The sequence below is a fragment of the Pinus tabuliformis genome, chromosome 5_2, assembly GCF_031772625.1.
Source record: "Pinus tabuliformis cultivar Carrire ecotype Pingquan chromosome 5_2, CPIR1, whole genome shotgun sequence".
NCBI classification, from domain to species: Eukaryota; Viridiplantae; Streptophyta; class Pinopsida; order Pinales; family Pinaceae; genus Pinus; species Pinus tabuliformis.
In genome coordinates this window covers 522667188-522691943 of record NC_142306.1, presented here as the reverse complement: position 1 = coordinate 522691943, position 24756 = coordinate 522667188, and positions in this window count along the sequence as shown.

Genomic DNA, 24756 nt, shown 5'->3' with positions numbered 1-24756 from the left:
CCAATCCATTGACGTGAATTCCAACTCATTGATCAATTATTATTATTATTATTATTATGATATTTTCGTCAGAAGTTATTTACTTTTTGGTGACAGTAAAATAAATCTCTTCTTAAAGGATTGAAATAAGTATTTACACCTATTAATGAATAATAGTACCAAGGTGTCATATAAAAGGAATAATAGTACTACCATCCCTTGCTATGATGATTATTATAAAAACACTAGAAAATTGTCTCGAGAAGTTCTTACCAAACTGTTAAAACTTGATAAGATAGATATATACATTTTTTTATGAAAAAAAATATATATATTATATAAGTAGAAACAAAGAGCAATAATTGCACATCACTATGCCTAATCCTAGAAAGTTTTGGAGCAAAAATTTAATTCTTAAGAGAAGGGAAAATGATTTGATTCCCTTGAATAACCATAATATTTACCTTAAAAAAAATTATGAATCCCTAACACCATGGACACCATTTTGAGTTCCCTTATAGAGGGAGGTATCTTTTCTTTGGAAGACAATGATTTTTTGGTTAAGTGATTAGCTAATGAAAAATTTTAGGACATTAAAGGCCACAAAGTCGAAATTTTTAAAATTGAAGAATTTATGAGTAGGAAAGCAGGGTGGTTATGGTATCTCCTCTTTCACCTATAGTAGCCAACCTATCCATGGATAATTTTGAAAATAGAACTGTTAACAGTTATTATCTCAAAACAAAAATATGGAAGAGATTTGTGGATGACACGAATGCTATTTGGCCCCATGGTAGGAATTAAATCTCTAAATTTATTAAGCACCTAAATAGTCTCTCTAATGACATCCAATTCACCATGGAAACTAAAGAAAATGGTTTCATCCCATTCTTGGATGTCCATATTAACCATATGGTTTATCGTAAGGAAACTCATACCAAAAACTACTTACATGCTAGCTTTCACCATCATTCCTCTCAAAACGATAGGTGTCATTATAACCTTAGCTTCTAGAGACTTCGAAATATTAGGTACTGAGCATGAAGAAAAAGAAAAAGAGCACTTGATTAAGGTATTTAGTGATTTTGGTTATAATACAAAGAACATTAATGAGGTCCTTCAAAAGGGTCTTATAAATTATGACAATTATATTCATAATTCCAACAACTAAACCCCAAGAAAGACTGCTTATCTTCCTTACCTTAAAGGTACTACTGATAAAAATGCCAAATTTATGAGGAAAAAATATACAAGACTTGTTTTAGACCTCACACTACCATTAGACAATTGATGAAATCAGTAAAATATGACATTGACCACTTCCAAAACAAGGGTTTTTACAAGATAGAATGCTCTTGTGGAAAATGCTATATTGGTGAGATCGGGCGTTCCCTTAAAGAAAGAATCAAAGAGCATGGTTTTGACATCAAACATGAAAGTATCAAGAACTCGACTATACCTGAGCATGCAATGAGAACAAACCATCATGTGAAATTGGAAGATACCAAAATCCTTGCTAAGGAAGACCGATATTACAGGCGCAAGTTAAGAGAATCCCTAGAGATTAAAAAGCACCTAAACAATGTCAATAGGGATAATAGCATTGAGATCAATAATAACTGGTGGCCTCTACTAACCAAAATAGAATTAAAAATGTAATACTTCCTTTTTCACATATGTCTCTCTATTATCCTATTTGGTTCCTCTCATCTTTCTTTAGGATTTTCTGGTGTCCCCTCTTCCCCTTTACTTTTCTTCTCTTCCTTTCATTTATAATCCTTCTCAAACAAATTATTATATTATATTATATGTAATACTACTATATATTAATATTTATACTACATTAGTATTTATATTAATGTACTAGTAATATTCATATATATGATACATATTTTACAATTAAGTTATATATTTACACCGAAGGTGTTTCCCTTCTGAAAATGGTTAGGTAGGCATTGTTTACCTTTTTCATCTACATTGGACATATGTCTGTACATTGTTTTGCACATTAAGTGAAATTTTATTTCTAAGGATAACCTATATTACTTAAATATTGCTTCCATTTTCTCGGATTTTGATCCTCCAAACCTTACATGGTTTATTGAAAGCTTACTTCTTTGTTGCATTGTTGCAAGGTTACTTCTTCTAGACATATTATTCCTATGTGGTCACTCTGAGTTTATAGAGAACCTTTTCTCAGACCTTGACAGGTAAAGGGTTTATCTCTTAATGTTTTTTCCCTCATATATTTGTCCTTTTTTTCTTCTAAATATTACCTTCTCTTTTCTTATCACCCAGCTCTAGAGTTGAGGGAGAGGTTCTCTTTAGGGTTTTAGGTAAGATTTATGCTATCTATTACGTAGTGATTTAATGTTTGATCTTGAGACCCTTTTAATTTATTTATTCTTATTTTATTATGGTGGTTTGCAGGTATATATTCATGTTCAACTTCTTTCGATATAGCTCATGTTGTTCAGCTTACTAGTTTGTTGTATGTTAACTCGAAACTATTGTGCTTTCTCTCTGGTTTCTAGAATTGTTTTATGAGGTTTCTCATGCCAACGGGAATGATGATTTTGTTCAAAATATGTTAGGTTATTTATTGATTATGGGTCGGGGTTAAGGCCAAATTTGAATGGCATGGTTCATATATGGGTTACTAGCCCAACCTATGTAATTTGTTTCCATTTCATTGGACTCTGATCCTCCAAATCTTACGCGGTTTATTTGAAGCTTACTTATTTTCTTCAGTTTTTCAAGGTTACTTCTTCTAGACATGCTATTCCTTCATCGATGCTCGTCGTTTAAAGAGAATCTTTGCTCAGACCTCAACAGGTAAATGGTTTACCTATCAGTGTTATTTCATATATATATATATATATATATATATATATATATATATTCTTTCTCTCTTTCTGAATATTACCTTCTCTTCTCTTACCACCTAGCTTTGATGCTGAGAGAGAAGCTCTCTTCAGAGTTTCAGGTAATATTTTATGTCATATGGTACACGATGTTTTAATGATTGATCTTGAGACCCTTTTAATTTATTTCTTCTTATCTTCTTCCCGAGGTTTGTAGGTATAGATTTGTGTCCCACTTCTTCCTATATGGCTTTCATTGTTCGGTTTACCTGGTTCTTGTTTGTTAACTTGAACCCATTGTGCTTTCTCCTAGGTTTCCATAATTGTTTTACTAGGTTTCTCATGCCAACAAGCATGAGGGCTTTTGTTCAAACTGTGTTAGGTTATTTATTTATTATGGACCAGGGTTAAGGTAGACTTTGAATGACATGGGTCACACATGGGTTACTCGCCCGACTTATGTAATTTTTTAAGAGGGTTTCATTTTAAACACTCTATCAGGCATTGCACTGTACGCTATTTTTGTCTTTGTGAACATTATAGGAAATTAATATTGTTTGAACCTATACTTGAAGTTAATCAAAAATTTCTACATGTTCTACTATTCAGTAACACTCTCGGTCCTTCGATAGTGTGATTCAATGTGAAATATATGTAACCATTCCTGAATGCAATTGTTGAAGATAATGGAGAATCCTATAATAGTGTGAGTTGGTTCACGAGACCTCAGGATAGGAATTAGTTTCTATTTCTTATGGTATGGTTCTAACAAACCTAAAACCATGTATGCTATATAATGTTTGATGCATATTGAGAATGTAGAGCGTTCTGTAGTGCTAGACACTCGTGGTTCAGACTCTCCTTCGTAGAGCTGACCAGTGGCTTTTTTATTCATTAATTCAAGCATATCATTTTAACATGCTATCGAAGCTATATGGTTGAGAGGCGCTTGTATCTAAGGAGAGATAGACCGGTGCGACTGAGGTGAGATCAGTGGAGTCATTGGCGAGAAAAGTGCACCGATACCACCTCTAGCCTTACGCATTTTTTCTTGGCAATAATGGCACGCCTGATTGGTCAAACGACATGAATGTTTGGTAGAAAATCACGCCAACCTTGGTGAGGTGAAAAAAAACTACGAGTTTTTTTCTTGTTGCGTGTTTCTCTTGGCACTTGCTACCTAGACGACCGAGGAGGAATCACGCTGACCGTGGAGATCTGCTGCTCAACATGGTGGGGTGAGATAGGCGTCATGTTTTTCCTGTCTACAGCTCAGCGTGGTCATGGAGGAGGCCGCTATAAAGCCACTACATCATTTTTTCAATTAAGGTTTTAATGTGCAAGAGGCCAAGGTCGCTATGGCCTGGTGAGGAGGACTGCCAATGTAGGCTGCAAGAGCGGTGGCACGGAGGAGCATGCGCAAACTCGTGAGGAGGATTGCAGTGGAGGCCACAAGAGGTGGTGGCATAGAGCATGCACAGAGAAATATTTGATCTGTAGAACATTGGTGTGGACCGGAGGTCGTGGAGGGTGTGATAACTACATTCTTGAGCCCGTGGAAGAGACTTGCGCAGTGGAAGCATGGAAGAGAAAAATTTCATAAAGATCTGGGGTAGATCTATCATTTTTTCCTTTCCTATCAAGCATTTATTATTTTGAATCATCATGATGAATAATAAAATAATCGAAGCATACTTGAATGAGCATAACAAACTTGATGGCTCCAACTATGCGAATTGGAAATTCAAGATGCAACCTATGCTAGAAGTGCATAATGCTAGGACGATTGCAAATGGGGATGAGCCAAAGCCAACAATTTGAGTAGCATATGTCCTAGATTGGGAAAAGGGACAAGGTAAAGCAAGGACACTACTGAAGATGTCAGTGAAAGACTGCATCATATCGCATATCAGAGAATGTAAATCAGTAAGCAAAATCTGGGGAGTATTGAAGGATTTGTATGAGATCAGGAATAAAAATCATCTTCTGTTCTTGAAGAGAAAAAACCTATCCATGAATATGGAGGAGAATGAAATAGTTTCTTCCTTCATAGCAAGGATTAAAGATTTGAATAAAAAATTGGCAGACATTGGCGAAGTAGTTGTAGATACAGATTTAGTAACAATTACCATGAATGGTGTGACCTATGATTACCAAATGTTTATCATTGTGATAAATGCAAGAGAGAAAATCCCAATGTTTGAAGAACTAACAGGAATATTAATGCAAGAAGAAGAAAGAAGATCGAATCTAATGCCCCAAAGTGCAAATCTTGCATTAATGGCAAAGAAGAACTTCTTCAAAGGAAAAGGAAATCCATAACAGCAAGACGGAGGAAACCCACATAAAAGACCAAATCAAACTCAAGGTATTCATCCAAATAGAAACAAATCTAAAGTTAAATGTTTTTATTGTGGACAATTTTTTCATATGGCGAAGGAGTGTAGGAAGAAGAAATATCATGAACAACAACAGAGGCAGAAAAGACATGCAGGTCATCTTGCAAATTTTAATCATGTGTAGAACTTCAGATTGTTCATGGTAGACTTTTATGAGAACGTCGATACAAATATCTGGTATGTAGATTTAGGAGCATCCACACATATGACAAGGAATAGACAATGGTTCGAAGATTTTAAAGAAATCAACGATAGAGCACAAATATACCTTGGTGATGATAGAAGTCATCAAATCAAAGGGTGTGGGAAAATTTATATTATTTTACCTGATGGTACTGTAATACATATGCATAATGTCATGCAAGTGCCTGGTGTGACAAAGAATTTGATTTCTGTATCCATGAGTATAGATCAAGATATCAAAGTTTAATCTTTTAAATTTAACTGTTATATTAAAGATCTCTTCGATGGCATGAAGACAATTGCTTCAAGAATTTGAACAGGAGGTTTGTACAAATCGGATGTGAGATGGACACTAGTCCGAGCTTTAACAATAACAAGTTTGACTACAGAAGAGTTGTGGCATCAGAGATTTGGTCATATCAACTACAATGATTTTATGTTACTTTAGAAAAAGGAAATGGTAAGAGATCTTCCTATATTAAAACAAGTGCATAATTATTGTGATGCATGTACATTAGGAAAGATGCATAGAGAAAAATTCCCTATTCGAGTAGAAAGGAAATAGAGAGACATACTTGAATTAATGTAAACAGACCTTTGTGGACCCATGTGAACAAAGTCATTAGGAGGTGCACTGTATTTTTTACTATTTTCTGATGACCAGAAAAATTTTTCTTGGGTATATTTCATGAGTAAGAAAAGTCACACATTTGAATACTTTAAGCAGTTTAAATCTATGATTGAAAAGAAAACATGGAAGCATATAAAGATTCTCTGCTCTGATCAAGGGGGAGAATACAAGAAGAAGGAACTTATCAAATATTGTAAAGACCATGGGATATTATAGCAATTCACAGTACCGCATACTCCTCAACAGAACGGAGTAGCAGAAAGAAAGAAGAGAACATTGGTTCAATATGCTAGGAGCATGTTGAAAGGTAAGGATCTTTCGAATGGTTTTTGGGCTGAGGCATTGAATATTGCAGTTTATTTGAAAAATAGGAGTCCTACAAAGAGTCTTAAGTTTAGAACTCCTTATGGAGCATTATATGGATTTAAGCCTATGGTAAAACATTTAAGAGTATTTGGGTCTAAAGCATTTTCACACATTCCAAAGGAAGACAGAAGAAAACTAGATTCAAAAGCCATCAGATGTACCTTTGTAGGGTATTGTTCATAATTTAAAGCTTATAGATTATTTAATCCCTCTACTCACAAGATTTTTGTTAGTAGAGATGCCATATTCCTTGAGCAGGTTCATGATGAATCTGACAAGTGAAAAGAAGAATGGTATATTCTTTTCTTGGTGGAAGGAAGTGAAGAAACAAGAAACAACCATGATCAATAGACAAAGACAAAAGAAGAGAATTTAGATGCATCAGTCAAGCTGAGTCCATTAAAGGAAACTCATAATGGGTTAGAAGCTACACCAACACTCAGAAGATCAGGTAGGTAGACTCAATTTCCTGCTAGATACAGGGGGAAATCTTTTATAACTAGTATGATGAATGTTGTCGAACCTTCTAGTTATAAGGAAGCAAATGAGTTTAGTGAATGGAAAACAACTATGGAACAGGAATATGAATCTATAATCAGAAACAAGACTTGGGAGACGATTGATCTTCCTAAAGGTAAACAAACCATAGGTTGTAAATGCTTGTATAAACCTAAGATTAATGCAGATGGAACCATAGATAAATTAAAAGCTAGATTGGTAGCAAAGGGGTATTCGCAAAAAGAGGGCATATACTATGAAGAAACCTTTGCCTCCGTAGCTAAACTAAATACTATCAGAATGTTGATTACTTTAGCTACTAAGAAACATTGGACGATTCACCAACTAGATGCAAAATCTGCATTTTTAAATGGGGAATTGAAAGAGAAGGTTTATTTAGAACAACCTGAGGGGTTTGTCAAGAAATGGAAAGAACATTTAGTTTGTAGATTAAAGAAACCTCTATATGGACTAAAACAAGGATAGAGGTCCTGGTATGAAAATATTGATTCATGTTTTCTACAACTTGGTTACAACATAAGTAAAAACGACCCTAATATGTATACCATGAAATATGAAAAGGGACGCATAGTGTTGATTTATTTGTATGTAGATGATTTAATTATTACAGGTGATTCTATTGATGTAATCAAAGAAATCTAGCAAAAAATGTCACAAGTGTTCGAAATGAAAGACCTTGGTGAATTAAGATATTGTTTGGGTCTTGAGATCTAGAGAGATTCAAGACAAACTTTTATGTCCTAGGGTAAGTATGTCAAAGGTCTATTGGAAAGATTTAGGATGGATCAGTGTAAGGCTACAGTAGTACCACTACAACAGAACATTAAACTTCAAAGTGAGGATGGATCTAAAGTGGCAGATGCGACACTTTAAAGACAACTGGTTGGGAGCTTAGTCTACCTGACCACTACTAGACCAAATTTGGCCTATGCAGTGAGTGTGCTAAGTCAATACATGTCCAAACCACTTGAGATTCATTGGAATGAGTAAAAATGTGTTTTAAGTTATCTACAAGGAACCATAGACTATGGTATTATATGTATTGATTCCTCTAATGTTAGATTGACAGGATTTACATATTCCGACTCGGCTAGAAATGTAGACGACTGTAGATCCATAATAGGTTATGCATTCAACAATGGATCCAGGGTGATTACATGGAGCAACAAGAAATAGAACACAATTTCCTTATCTTCAGTGGAAGTAGAGTATCAAGCTATGTGTGCGGCAACATGTGAGGCAGTTTGGTTGTGGAGACTTCTCCAGGATGTCGGGGAAGAACAAAAAGATGCAACAACAATCAGATGTGACAACCAGACTTCAATCAAACTTCCTAATAATCTGGTGTTTCACAAGAATGCTAAACACATTGATACACAATTCCACTTTGTCAGGGAGAAAGTTTAATCAAAAGAAATCCACCTTGTATATTGTAAAACGTGTGATAATGTTGCAGACATTTTCACTAAGCCTCTTGGCAAAATTAAGTTTGAAATGTTTAGGGAGATGTTAGGCATATTTTTGAACCCCTTCTCCATTAAGGGGGAGTTTTGAATATAATGGAGAATCCTATAATAGTGTGAGTTGGTTCACGAGACCTTAGGATAGGAATTAGTTTCTATTTCTTACGACATGGTTCTAACAACCCTAAAACCATGTATGTTATTTAATGTTTGATGCATATTGAGAATGTGGAGCATTCTGCAGTGCCAGACTCTCCTAGTTTAGAGTCTCCTTCGTAGAGTTGACAAGTGGGTTTTTTATTCATTAATTCAAGCATATCATTTTAACAGCAATTAATCGTAATACTCTTGAATACTAGTTTAATTGCTTATGTTAATTCTTGCATTTATCGGTTATTTTCTTTCTTACTCTAATGTATTTTTCTTTAAAGGAAATTGTGTTCACTTGGTTATAAATTATTGTCTTTGAGCTAACTAGTGAAATGACCATGGACTATTTTATCGACCTCTATTAAATTTGTTAGGCCCAGAAACTAACCCCAAATTCCATAGTTGCTAGCAGGTTCCTCCTGACTTGTTTACTTCATATATTAAATTACCTTACACTAGAGGGTTTATTTTCCCTATCCATCACCTAGATCATGACATAATTAGGAACAATGTTCTTGATTTATTAATCCTCTCGTGTGGTTGCATGTATATTTTTAAATTATGTTCTTAACAAAAATTTTGAATTACTGCTAGACCTCACTCCATCAAATTAAATGTGTGTTTCTTTATTGGCTAGTCCTGAGGGATATTTAGAATTAGTTTCTTTTAAAAATTTAAAGGAGATTCATTTGAGTCATTGCTTTCCAAGCTAACACTTGTTCTATCACAACACCATATAATGTCCTTCTAGTCTATCACACCTTCAAGAATTTGACATGGATAGTTAGTTTCTTTTTGCAGCAAGCCTCTGCTCTTTATTTCCTTGTTACGACAACCATACCCACTTTTCTAGATCCTCAATGGAGTAGAGCCTATGTTAAAATAGTTTCCTTCTCTTTGAAACAAAATCTCAGGTCACCAACTCTAATTACTAAATATTAACAGATTCAACAATCATTAATAGAAACAGTCACTATGTCAAAAATCATTAATAAAAATAGTTTCTAAGCCTTTCATTGTTACTTGTATGGATTCTCTATAAATGTTTCTTGCTCACGAAAAAATGGGAAAATTAACACTCCACCCAACCGTGAGATCATTCCTCACCACTGTATCTGACCCTCGAGCTTTGATACACATCCAAGATGATTTTCTAGGTTAATGAATAATACCAAAATGGTTTTTACAAAATATATCTGAACATAACCAGACTTAGATTTATATAAAAATATGATCTCTCAAGTTATAAACAGACTCCAATGGCCAAACAACTCTAGAATTGTACTTCGTACTCATGGTTTTCAAGTGTTCATTATGGTTTATAGGACTCCTGTTGGAATCCTTTTTCTCTTTGGCCTTGGGCTTTCTTTCAAGCTTAGGCTGACTCTTGGTTGGTAGGATTAAATTCATTGGGGCATACTCTAGTAGAATGTGGTTTAGATTTTTTGTGTGCTCATTCTTACTTAGACTTATCCTTTGTTTGTGTTCCCTTCCTGAATCCATTATGGATCATCAAGAAGTAATGCAAGTTCTTCAAGTGCACGAGGATTAATCAAGGATAACAGGGATGCCCTTGGCACAATTACAATGAAAATCTTGAATCATGATCACTAACTCACTTCACAAAATGAATCTATTATGGGGATCTTAGCCTATTCGAATAAGAAGGTTGCATAGTTGGAAGCTGAAAATGACTTTCTAAGAAACATGCAACAGAGTTAGAATACAATTTCAAGTGCTTCTAACCTCATGAATTTAGACTCAAAATAACATGGTTTGATCAAGGAAGAAGGCACTACTCAACCACTCTTTAAAGCCATGGAAATATGATATTTGGGAATAGTGCACTCTCCACAAGGAATGAAAGATGTGGAAGTTGAACATATTTTAGCATTTTATTTCAAGTTTTTACTGATACTAGGAAGTTGTTATAAAATGTTGGAAATATTTTCTTAGTCCTCTTTTGTAAAATGGGACTTTTGGACAAGGAGTATGATGTTGTCTATTTGAAACTTTCAAGAACAATGTACTTATACTATTTAACTCTACTATGACATCCTTTTTAATTAACATAAAAAATTTCTCCATTTCGATCTCAATGAAAAATAAACCAAAAATAAAACGTAATTGCTTGAGTGAAAATGAACATGGTTTGCAAGGAATTAATTTTATAAACATAAAGGAAAGAGTTAATTATTTTTATAAATGTAAATGTAAGAATTAGTAGACACACGTTATATATTATTAAGGAACATTGGCTTCTGTGGGGAACTTTTTATTAGTTCAATGATTGATCCTATTTATATAAGAAGAATGATTCCAAATATGTAAGTGGACAATGAATTCCTCTACATATTAATAGCACAATGAATTCCACTACTAACCAAACCATTAATTCCTCTACACTAGAATGTATTTAATCTTGGACTAGAAATTTTATTTGAACTTTACTACAACGATCTCTTTCAAACTCTATACAATAATTTATATGGGTAAGAAAACTCTGTATTTATAATTGGAAGGGGAGGAATATAGAAGCTATTCGTCAGTGATGTTTTAGTAAAGTTTGATGAGCAACTAGAAAGAAGTTTGAGAATTATGAACAAAATAGGAACATAGTGGAAGGTTAAAGCAATATAATGGCATAGGATGCATAAATGCCAAGTAATAAGTATATCTTGTCTATATCAAGCACCATCTATGTGTATGCTTTTGGATGAAAGGATTCCACCACTGAATATTAATTGGTAAACTCTTTCTTTGAAATCAATAGTTTTTGTGTGTTTTATAGAGTCTAGATAGGACCTCAATCCATTATCTTGATATGTGAACCTCTTTTAGAGTGAAAAACTTGAAAAAAAGTATACACGTGAAGGGATTTAATTCTCTTCAAAATGGATCTATATTGGTTCTATATGTGCATATAGAATGTGTAACTTCTCATTTTTAAAACTGTATTTTTGAATGCATAAATGGATACAATGTCTTGAAATTTTACTTGGACACTTGGATTGTGTAAACTACACCACATAAATTTGCAATTTCAACAACTATTTAATAGAAAAAATTTAAATTTAAATTTAAAACTCGAACTAATGGGTCCAAGAAAATGGCTCTGAATTAATTATTTTTTTTTTTAAGGAGATAGCTAAAATTCTAAACAAACTGCCTTCTTTATGTTGATTGAAAAATATCCTGGAATTTGAAGGCACTTGAGTGAAATATGCTCTTTATTTAATCCCATTATCAACACACACTGACTTTAGTCATTTTCTTTGTGTAATTAATGTTTCTCCTAAATACCTTGCATGTTATAGCTTGGATATAAATATGTATATAAGATTTTGACATAGTGGTATGATTGGAAAAAATTATTTAGCCAGAAATGGTGGTTGAGTAACATCTGTCAGACATGCATAGATACAAGTGTGACACTGTTGCAATCCTGAACACATTTCCTCCCCTCCATCCTCCACCCTCCAGGTTGCTATCATTCCTTTGCTGCAACATTTTTGCAGTAACATCATAGGCATGTTATATTACTTTAGTGTATCTTTGCACCTTCAAGGACAATTTCTAGTATATATATGTTAATACTTATATATATTAATATTTATTCATTTCTAACTACATATTATTACAAAATTACATTTATTATTTATCACATTATTCTAGTTTTCTGGTCGGACTTTTACAATTATAATTATCACTATAATCATCTATTTATTCCTTCTTAATCTCTTCATATATTCTTAAGTTGTGAAGATGGACCCAATTTGTGGATCCTCCTCCTATAAATGTAAATCGATCCTCATCATGCACATACACATGCTCTTTAATTTAGTGATGAAGCAAGGCTTCTGTATGCCTTGGATGCAAAGTATTATTGTGTCCATCTTTAAGAGTGGGGATATTTAAATCATTTCCTTTATTTAGAGGACCTTTATAATTAACCGTATTTAAGCCAAGTTGTATAGACATGTTTTGCAAAAAACATTAGCCTTTGGCTTGAGAATGGTGGTAAAAGAGCCAAAGGAAAGCTTGTATTAGGTGGTATCATTCAATTGTGAACCATATTGTTACTCTTAGGATAATTGCGAAGAAATACCATAATAATGAAGCTTATTCAACTTTGTTTTGTTGACTTTAGAAAAAAATTAACACTATTCGTAGAACAAAGCTATGGAAGATGCCAAAATACATAATGTTTCCTCTCAAGTTAGGGGTTTATAAGGCTATACAAGAGTATTATTACCAAGATTGGGACCTTCAACGGTTGGTTAGAAGAAATTGATTGCAATATTGGATACAAACAACAATGTCACTTATCCCCTAACATTTTTGGCATATACATTTATAATATAGAGGATTGTTTGGAAGTTGCAAGTTGTGTTGGCCCAACACTCATTAGTATGGTCATAACTATAATCATTTTTTCTAATCACATTGTTCTTTTGGAAAATCTTAGAAAGACCTTCAGAATCCTCTAAGATTTCTTATCCAAGATGGATATGATTGTAAATTTCTAGAAAATGAAAGTTGTGATAATTAAATCCAAAATTATCATCTAAAATACTTTCATTTATGTCCATATCTCCTTCAAAGAATCTCCTTGATGCAACTAATTTGTAATCAACGTCCATCATATTCTTAATTGGAATTGTAGCATTGAGAAAAGAATAAATGAAGCTTGAAAATCTTAAGATGGGCTTTCAAAACAATTGTAAGTTAAGGGATCATTGGATTTGGGATTAAAAAACGCGTCCTTCAGACTCTCGTCAATCTTTTTATTTATATGGATGTGAGGTTTGGGGTTGCAATCTATCCAAAGTCAATGAGAAAAAATGAATATATCTAAAATACTGTTTGTAATCTACAACATTAAGATAAAAGCAAATACTCCCTAAAATATCCTCCTTATTGAAGCAAGCCTTTTCACCATTGAAACAATGTCTATGAGGGTGAATGCATGGACATGGGTTACACTTTTGGGCCAAATGTGCAGATGAAATTTCAAGTTTTTCCTCTTTTATCTAATGGAAGTCCTCAAAATTCATATAAGCATTGTGAATTTTGATATAGGCTAAAAAGAAAATATGTGGAGAATTATGTTGTTGTCCTAATGATATTTTTTGTAAAAGAACATAGTGTTATATAATATCTCTATTATCTATTAAATACAATACTCATCCTTGCAAATTTCCACACATCTTCTGTGGTATGCATGTGTTCACATAGCATAACGTAGTATAAAATGTGTAATATATATATATATATATATATATATATATATATATATATATATATATATATATATATATATATATAAGCATGATATACATGGAGAGAACTAAGTTTTTGATACTAAGAAATTATTTGAAAAAACATGTTTTGTATTATTTTATGAAGTTGGTTAAGTAATATTTAAATTCTATTTTGGAGACAAATGTGTTCATGTAAGACTTTTTTCAACTCTTGAAATAAGTTGAAAAATCAAGAGGACATTTTCGAAGAGGACTCATAAACAAAGATAATGGTATTTTTTTAAATTTGTTCGTTGTGTATATTTTATGTCATTGAATTTTTATTCATTCCCTTTGAAACTATCCAAAAAAATTTCAAGCATTATGTTTAAAAGTAATTAGATGAAAACTATCATATGAATTTGGAAGTGTCAAACTCATATGCCTTTAGATACATGATCCTTTCACGAATCTAGCATGATCAACTCTGCCACTTAAGGAAAAAATATGCCCTAAATCTGCCAGTGTACAAAATGGGGTTCCAGAGAAATCTGCAGAAGGGGTGCTAAACTAGTGATCTCTAGGAATTCAAGAGCTCGATCAAGCACGTAAAACACTCGATTGACCACTTGATTTTGAAATTCAAATAGCTCCATTAAGAGTTTAAGAAACCCTCGGTCGATCCCTTAACACAATTAAATAAAGGCTCCATTTAGCTTTAAAGCTCGATCTAGCTTTAAGGCTTGATATAGATTTAAGGGTAAATCTAGTCTATATCTAGATCTAGGTTTAAGGCTAGATCTAGCTTTAAGGCTCAATCAAGCCATTTTTTTAAATTCCATGCCTAGGTTGTATTGGTGGGAAATTTTAAAAACATGGCTCGATCGAGGTCTCAAATATTTCTCGATCAAGCCCTTAAAATGGCTCAATCGAGTGTTTGTGTTTTACCCAAAATGCACCCTCTCTTGCCAAAAAGTGTAACCCAAATCCATGCACTTAGCCATGACTAGGAAACTTGTGTATATGAAAAAATTAGACAACATGGATATGGATAAGCGAGGGTGGGAATAAGCGAGGGTGGCACAATGATGTCCAGTCTAGGTCTGTCTATTGGGGAAAAAAGGACGAGATCATCTTCTAGAATTCTGATAATATTAAAAATATTATTAGTTCCAAATTTATACATAAATTGTGGGAAAATAAAGAGCTTGAGGAAAAAAGGAAATTATGATATTAGAAGGAAGTTATCAACCCCAATCTGGAAATTCAAAATTATTTCTGTCTTGACTAGTGTTAATAAGAAAATGAATAGTGTGTATATTAGAACCAATTCTCACTAGTTTTATGGTGAAATTGGACATTGGTCAATTCCTAAAATGTCATGGGATGAAAGAGTTTGTCACATCTATAATCATAGAGGGGTTGAATATGAAAAGCACATTCTATTATATTGTCCATCTTATACTTAGATTTGATCTCATTTTAGAAATATTCGTCACACTATAATATTTTTGACTTTTTGAATAAACAGAAAAAGCCATATTTGCTTCTCTCATTTTTTATTTTGGCACAGAAACAAAATGTTAAAGAATTAATGCCTTACTTTCTTAACTTCCAATAAATAACATAAATCTTAATAAATATTCATTATTATTTAATTTCAAATAAAATTAAAATATTATTATCAAATATATTTTTCCATCCAATATAATTCTCGGTTATAAATTTAAATCTTAAATTACACATTTATAGAATTTAGTGAGTAGGTTTGCACTATAAATATAAATTTGAAACAAATCAAAATATTGTTGAATTGAGGCTTCTGTGATCCATATCAAGTTTATGAGAGATTTTTCGGCATAAATCACATGATATTTCATTTGTCGATGCATTTCAAACCAGCTAGTGTGGTTCATCGTCAGGACAAGTTGAAGAATCTAACCCAGCCCCGCATGTTAAATAGTCAGAGCAGAACCTCCAACGACTATACTAACGGCTAGATTTGACTAGGAAACGGTTAGTTGGACTAGACCTGGGGCATAACCATACTTAATTAAAAAATTTATCTTAACTCAAAATTAAAATGTTAGTTAGTTATATAATTATTAAATTAGAAGTCAAAGAGATATATTACATAGAGCTTTTAACTATTTTATAAAATTTTATTATAAATAAACTAATTAAGTTAATAGTTAGCTAAAAAGGTCTTAACTATTTAATGAAAATATATAAATATATAAAACTATTTATATTAATGAAACCATTTTCATTTATCTATTAAATATATAAATATAATATTAGAGACTATTTATATTATAAATTAATGAAAATATATAAATATAGAAATATTAGAAACTATTTATATATGGATATATGAAATTACATAGAGTTTATAACTATTTTTATAAAAAAATTTATTATTATATATATATCTATATATATATATATATATAATACATTTATTGAATTAATAGTTAGTTAAAAAGGTCTTAACTATTTAATGAAAATAAATAAATATATAAATATTATAAACTATAATAATTTAAATATTTAGATTCAATTAAATGTTTATTTCAATTGTTAAATCCTAGATTAATTTCAATATTCAAGTAATTATTTTTCTTTTTATTATAAAATGCTATTAAAATAACTTATTCAAAGAACAAAGGCCAAAGGAAAGGTATAAATGAGGGACAGGAGGAAGGGAAGAAAATGACTAGGAAGAGAGTTCCGGGAGGTAGCAACTACTGATCTTCCAGTTGTCCTCTCTATTGAGATTACTCGGCCTTCTTTCAATCTCTAGAGCTTCCCTAAATTTCTGGTGATGGAACTGCAAAACTCTAGCAAGAACCCTAGCCTCCTCAATACAAACATGATGCTTGGTTTTTTTTCTGCAAGTTCTACTAAAGCGGAAGACTTGGTTATACTATGTTTAAGAACAGTTGTGTGCTCACTAATCCTTTGATTAATGGAACAACTAGTCTCAAGAATATAGGCGGTCCCACAGGAACAAGGGATAATATATACTCCTTTCATATCCTTAAGGTCGATAGGATCCTTCATAGATTTGAGGGAATTACAAATGGTGCTAAGGGGTCTAAAGGTTGAGGGGACATTATGCTTCTTAAGAATCCTTGCAATCTTATCAGTTGTCCCCTGAACAAATAGAAGATGGACACCTGGAACCCGCTCCTTCAGTGCTCTTTTTGTAAATGAATTCTTGGTAGCTTTGAGGAAAGCTTTCTGACCCATGTATCTACTATAACCATTCTCAACAAAGATATCAAGGAGATGCAATTTCTCCTTCTCGAAGCTCTTTTCATAAGATATCCTCAGGGCATGAGTAGCAAGGGTGTTGAGAACACCCAACTTCTGAGCCAGGAAATGGTGGGAACTGGCATGAAGATACTGCTCCATATGTGTTCTCTTATGAAACACTTGGTGGGAGAGGGAACTATTACAATTATTAGTAATAAGAATATCAAGGAAAGGGAGGAAACCATCGACTTGTTGTTCCTTGGTGAACTTAATGGCCGAGGATTGACTATTGAGATGATTCAAGAAGAGATCTAGCTCTTCTTGGCCATGAGGCCAGATGACATTGGTGTCATCTACATACCTTTCCCAAAGCTTAGGCAGGAGGCAGGCTGAGATTACAACCTTGGATTCAAAATCTTCCATAAAAATATTTGCAATGATAGGGGATAGGGGTGAGCCCATGGCAACCCCATAGGTTTGCTCAAAGAACTCTCCTTCAAAACTGAAAAAGGTTGAAGTGAGGTAGATCTCAACTAACTGAGTGGTATCAGGATCTATTAGGTGGTTGATCACCTCCATGGCCTCATTTATAGGGATGCAAGTGTACAAGGAATCTACATCAAAACTAACAAGAATGTCCCCCGATTCAAGCTTAATGTCCTTAAGCTCTTCAATAAAGGAAGTAGAGTCTTTGATGAAGGAATCAGTATGGCCCACTAGGGGTTTATGCTTTAAGGCAAGGAACTTAGAAAGAAGATAGGTAGGACCACCAATGGTGTTGACAATGGGTCTAAGGGGAGCTCCTTCCTTGTGAATCTTAGGGAGCCCATAGATCCTAGGAGTGATGGGATTTCTCTCAATGAGTTTATGGTGTAGGGAACTCACTGAGTTACTGGATTTAATGGTAAGGGCCACATTCCTGGAAATCTTCTTTAACGGGTTTTTGGGAAGCTTCTTATAGTTTCCATTATTATGAAGATAATCCAAATTCTTACTGTGGTAATCTACTTTATTGAGAATGATAGCAGCCCCACCTTTGTCGACTTTCAGAACAATGATATCTTTGTTCTAGTTTAAGGATATGAGGGCTTCAAATTCATCCCTACTAAGGTTACTCTTAGGGGGTTTACCCTTCCTCAAGATGACGAAACAATCCCGCCTGATAGTGTTTTTAATACTATCAGGTAAACCCCGAATCCCAAATTCTTTGTCACAGATTATGTCATCCATAGTGATCTTCTTAGGGGCCAAGGAAAAATTCAAACCTTAAAAACCGAAGGGGGAAAGGAGAAACTAGATAGATTGATAACCTTTTTATTAATATGAGGAGGAGGGGGGAATTAATATTATTTATACTTTGTTTCTTCTTCAACTTAAAATTATTGTTTGTATACGTGTTAAGAATAGTTAACTTAATATTATTATTCATATTCTTACTATTACTTTCTATGTTATTATTCAAGGAACTATAATTATTAGTAAATATATCATCATCATCATCATCATCATCATCATCATCATCATCATCATCATCATCATCATCATCATCAGCATCATTACTACATAAGGAGTTAAAATTACTAAGAAAACAACATTAGGGGAGGATAGCGCCCTTACCATCGGTGAAGAACGATCCAATCAAACCAGCAGCCGGAACCAAGCCATAGTTCCGCATTAGTTTGATGGAGAACTGGTCAAACGCTGGAATTGCTACATCTTCTGGATGAGAAATGCAAAGGGACGAACCTAGAGTTGGACTACCTACATTAGACGCTGGAAAATCACCTACGTGCTCTGAAACAAAATTACACACACAGTGTTGTCCATCATCCCATCCACCAGAACTGGCAAACCAGAATTAAATCTATCATCATGCAAAGGTATATTGCTATCATCCTGTATTGGATTGATAAAGATTTGGTCAAATATCGGGAACGTTGCACCATCTTGATAATAAACGTCGAGGGAAGAATCTTGGGTTGGACATCCAGTAGATGAAGCTATCAAATCACCTCCACGTTTTGAAAAGGAACTGCAAACAGTGTTGTCTTGCAGTCCATCAACATGAACCGACAGAATTGAGTTAAATTTGTATTCTCGCAGAGGTGAATTAGATAATAGAGTAGAACGAACACTTGGATCATGTGCTAGGTAGCGATTAGTCAGCTCACTCTTCTCAGCAAAGCCAGAAATAACAAGATCCGAAGAAGATCAGAGCATAGTGCGGGGACCAGATGATCTGGCTTCTACGCTAGGGATTACAGATTTATTTCCAACCCTAAGTGGTGGGAACAAATCAGAAACCCCACCAATTAACCAGTCCTTGAGCATAGACTTCTGGCCAGCCGAGACACGGCTGTGGGAAACTACAAAAGATTTTAGGGCCAATTTTTGAAACTTCGAAGTCTGTTTCTACTTCTGAATTTCTTCTAACCGTAGGGATTTTAATGTCGAACAAGCATCGATCCTAGTCCAAAGGGAGGTGGAAATTATGTTTGCAAGATCTAGATGCAGTCCCATAAGATTATGAGAGAGTGGATTTAGGGATTTTCTGATCTTGTTGATTTCAGATCTTAATAAAGCTAAATTATCCTTCAGAAAAACCCGATGGTTTAGGGGAGTGTGAAGGCGATGATTGATCTGAGTAAAGACCGGGATGACAGAGGAGTCTCTGCATCTTTTAAGAAATGCCAGATCTGTCGTCAACTTCAAAACCTGCAAGTGTTCCCATTCAAATTGGTGAACCTTGGTTGCAATGGCTTTTCCATGCAGGGATTCAATTATTGAATTGAGGCTTCTGTGATCCATATCAAGTTTATGAGAGATTTTTCAGCGTAAATCACATGATATTTCATTTGTCAACACATTTTGAACTAGCCAGTGTGGTTCATCATCAGGACAAGTTGAAGAATCAGACCCAGCTTCGCATGTTAAGTAGTCAAAGAAGAACCTCCAACAGCTATACTAACAACTAAATTTGACTAGGAAACGGTTAGTTGGACTAGACCTCGAGCATAACCATACTTAATTAAAAATTATTTTAACTGAAAATTAAAATGTTAGTTAGTTATATAATTATTAAATTAGAAGTCAAAGGGATATATTACACAGAGCTTTTAACTATATTATAAAATTTTATTATAAATAAATTAATTAAATTAATAGTTAGCCAAATAAATAGTTAGATAAAAAAATATTGTTTAGATTTTTTTTTAATTGTGTTAATGTAATCACATATTAGTAAATAAATATATGGAGAAAATTTAAATGTAAGTTTGAAGCCTATGTATTTTAATTTAAATAAAAAGAACAAAAATGTTTTATATAGTTATTTAAATTATTTTTATTTTTACTTTTAAAAGAAAATAAATCTATATGAAAATAATATATATATATATATATATATATATATATATATATATATATATATATATATATATATATAATAAATTTGTTTCTTTTATTAATTTTAAGAATGTGTATATATCTAGATAATAGTTTTTTTTTTTTGTTTATGATTTATATTTACATATTTGTTTACTATTTTATTTACGTATTTAATATTAATTATATATTTTTAATTAAAATAGTAAATTATGATGAATTTATTTTTTGTCGTCCATTCATATATCATCATGATGATGGTTAACATCTGTAAAGACCAATTAGGTCTATTAGACCTTAAGAAGAGTAAGTGATTTCCTGAAACTCTTTAATATTGTACTTCTATGCTAGAGAAGAAGTTAGATATATGTTCCAATATCATTGTAGTTTGGCTAAATTAACAAGTCATGTAGATTCATAATGCGATACACATTTTGGAAAGGAGAAAAGATGTGAGTAAGGGTTGAGCATTCAAGGAGAAAGTGCTTCTCTTAGTATCGCAAAGGGGGGATTCTTTCGTCATAGGGTGTTTTGGGAATAGTCCGACGCCTAATTTCACTCTTAAGGTCATGAGAATTAGTTCTTATCATAGCAATGTTCATCATATTCTTAGCACTGGTGAAGATAATTCGAGATAGTAAGAGTGGGGTTGATCTCCTCCTTATAATATCTTAGCTTTATTTTCTCCGCCATCTCCTTATCCTCCCATAAATTATCCTAAAAATTTTATGTAACAGTGATTTTAATATATTTCTCATTCTCCAATATAATCTCCTCCCTTAACCCCAAATGGTCGATCTAGGACTATGCATCCTTATGCCAACCTCGCTTGAGGTGAAGATGGGGCTTTTGACTAGAGTTAGAATAAATATTTGGGAACCCCGTTCCTTCCATGTTGGATAACTTCTTTTTGTCCATAAGCTATCTAAACATAGCCATGATTTCAATGGGGGAGATTCTAGTTTCAATCAAGAGAATAGGGTAGAGACTATTTCCTATTGGAAATAACACTAAGAGGGGGGGATGAATCAGTATTAGCAAATCAATAAATTTTTTGTTTCTATAATCAGATTCATATACACTACTTCAACTAAGGGAACTTGCGTGAATACGAAACTATGTTTAATGCAACTAGCGTATATCCAACAAACTTATGATTCAGTTAATTCATCATATGTTGGTCTTTAATCAGTGCATCAGTACTTCATTAATCATATAAACAGTAACCAAGTGTAGTAAAAATAGAACAGATCATCACACATAAGAAACACACATGAAAACCATGATTTAAGATGGAAAGCCAATGTGGGTAAAAACCACCCGCTGTTGTTGTCTCTGTCTTCTTTTAATATTAAGAAAAACTGTTTACAATATTGTACTAGGGCAGACTCATACCAGTACGTAGGCTTCTACCTGTAGAAGGCTACAACCTTCTCTCATTCTCTAGCTTCTACTGAAAGGGAGCTACAACCCCCTGGCCTTTGTACTGGCCGATATGTTTACTAGTACGTAGGCGCCACCTATAGAAGACTACAACCTTCTCTCTTCCTCCAGGGACCACGTTTCATAAGTTTTTAGACTAGATACTCCTGGAACACAACATCATAATCTGAAGGCCACATTTTATCCAATTTTCATACTGGACCCATCAACAACATTGAAGCTCAAAATCAATCACCATCGCAATATATCCATTAGCTATATTTGTATCAACCAATTACTGAAACTCAATATGAATCAACCAAACTCAATCAATCACTGACAACCTCTGAACCTCTGACATAACTAAGTCAATTATTCATTCATACTTTAACCAATCAACTGCAACAAAAATATCAGTACATAGTTCTAAGTTACATTATCATTCAGAATCAATTATCATCTTAAAACCATGCTTCAGATTGTATACGCTATTTTGCAGAAGCCAACCTACATGTATACGCAACTTCCCTGAAGCATACCAACGTGTAGATCTGCAAACACTTTGCTGCTCTTCCAAACTTCAGACTTAATCACACATAGAGAATAAAACATGTGTTAGCGATCAGATATATCTCATCCATTATCAGATCACATAATGATAGGTCATTATGAAACCGATCCATCATTAGATTTCATTCATCAACACTGAAGCTAATCACAATCAACCAATATGAATATGCAGAATACTGTCACTAGAAAACAGTCACCAGAACACAATGTAAAACCCATAACTCTACATCAACAACCAGAACCAATTGCAACTTAAAAAGTCATAGATCACAAGGTATACATGACTTTTATGTGTTAAACCTGCGTGTATATGAAATTTTACCAAGGTCAACCAACGTATACATCTGTAACTATTCATTCATAATTTTGTAGCTATTCCAAACTTCAGTTATAACTAGATCATAATATTTACATGCATCAATATATAGATCTAGAATACACATGATCAAACCAAATAAATATTATTCAATCCAGGTCTTAAGATCTAGATCCATCATTAGATCTTGTCCTCCTTCAACCACTGAGGCTCCTCCTTGGTTTAGATCAAGCAGAGCATCATAAACCCATAACCTGCAATCTTGATCTCACACTTCATCAGATATTCAATTCTTTTTATGAGTTTTCCTAATGATCTTCTCCTCCTTTTATAGTCTTAGGCCTTACTCAATACAATGGACCAAAACCACTTAGAACCAATACCTTGGATCAAATACATGGGGTCAACACTTCGGACCAAATACCATGGATCAATACTGAAATACCATGGATCAAGTACCACAGACCAAATCTTAGTTTTCCAGAATGGATGCGCCTTTTCTTCCATGAAAGTGCATGTGTATGTATACTCTTCTTTTTTTCAATGAACCTGCATGTATACATGGGTTGGTCAAGGTGAACCTGCGTATACCTTTCTTTCTTCATTCTATATGGCCTAAATTGTAGTTCTTTACTGTTAACTTGCAGTACATAGATCTTTCATCTGAGTGAGTTTCCATCAAGGAAAACACCTATATCATAATGCCATCAATATCCCCCTTTGGACTTGATGTCAATGTTAACTTGCTGCACTGTGAACTGTCATCTTAGTGAGTTGCCATTGTACATTACTTCTAAACTGATTCCTTTGAACTACCCTACATCACATCTGTTATCTTTTCTGTAGATTCATTTAGTTACCATATACAAGAGAGTTGTTATGCTACAAGTGGGTTGCCATCATGTACAACACATGCATCGCAATGCCAACATTTCCTTCAATTTTGAGATTGTATGTTATAAATTGCTTTTGGATCATCTCAATCTTTTTCCATGATTCTCTAAATATCTTGTAGCCCTAAACATCATAACCATATAAAATAAGAGGGGTTATGAGTCTTGGTCAAAATTTTCATTGATGTCAATATGGGAATTGATGAAGATAATGATGCATGAATGAATGCTCATTGGAAAATAAGATGAATCCCTAGCCTTGTTGAACATGCCCTAATCCTAATAAATTAAGAAGGCATTCCCAGCCCCAAGTCTGTGAAGAAGAATCCCTAACAGTTCTCATATATCATTTTTTATTGATGGAAAAATGACCTTATTTAAGGATGGAATTGGCATAGGCTTGGAGAAGACATTCAAATCTCTTCAACAAGAATTTACACACCTTCTAACTCCACATAAGTTAGGAGAAAATGATTTTTCAAGTTGGAACATAATATTTTTTTATGCTAACCAACGTGAGCCTACATGTGCAAGTCGACTCCTCCTCAAATGGACATGTCATATATATAAAGGTCAAAAAATGTATAAACATAAGTTTGAACTCATCATTCTAAGCATGAACTCGGTGAAGAAAAACTGCATGAGTAGAAAATAAGACTAGTTCACAACTCATGAACTACAAAGGCTAATAGAACAAACATTGGAGGAGCCTTCTAACTATGATTGGGTTTATGTTTGATTGATAAGAGGAATAGATTATTTATTTTTGAAGGCTCTAATTTATAGTCCCGCGGAGCTCATACTATTGATTTGTGAAGGCGTCGATCTATAGCCCTATGGAGCTTAGATTATTGATTTGTGAAGGCACCGAATTACAGTCCCGTGGAGCTCAGATTTGCAATATTGTAAGGCATCAGACCTGTGATAGCTAATCTATGGAGGATAAGAAATTTGTGGTGGATCAGACTTGGAAAGCTATGGAGCTCAGACTATATCACAAACCTATGGAAAGTCACTCATGGAAGTTCGGATTATTAACCTGCAGAGGCTAAGACCTATGATAACTCAATCTGTGGAGGCTCATACCTGTGTTGACTTGACCAATGGAGTCTTAGA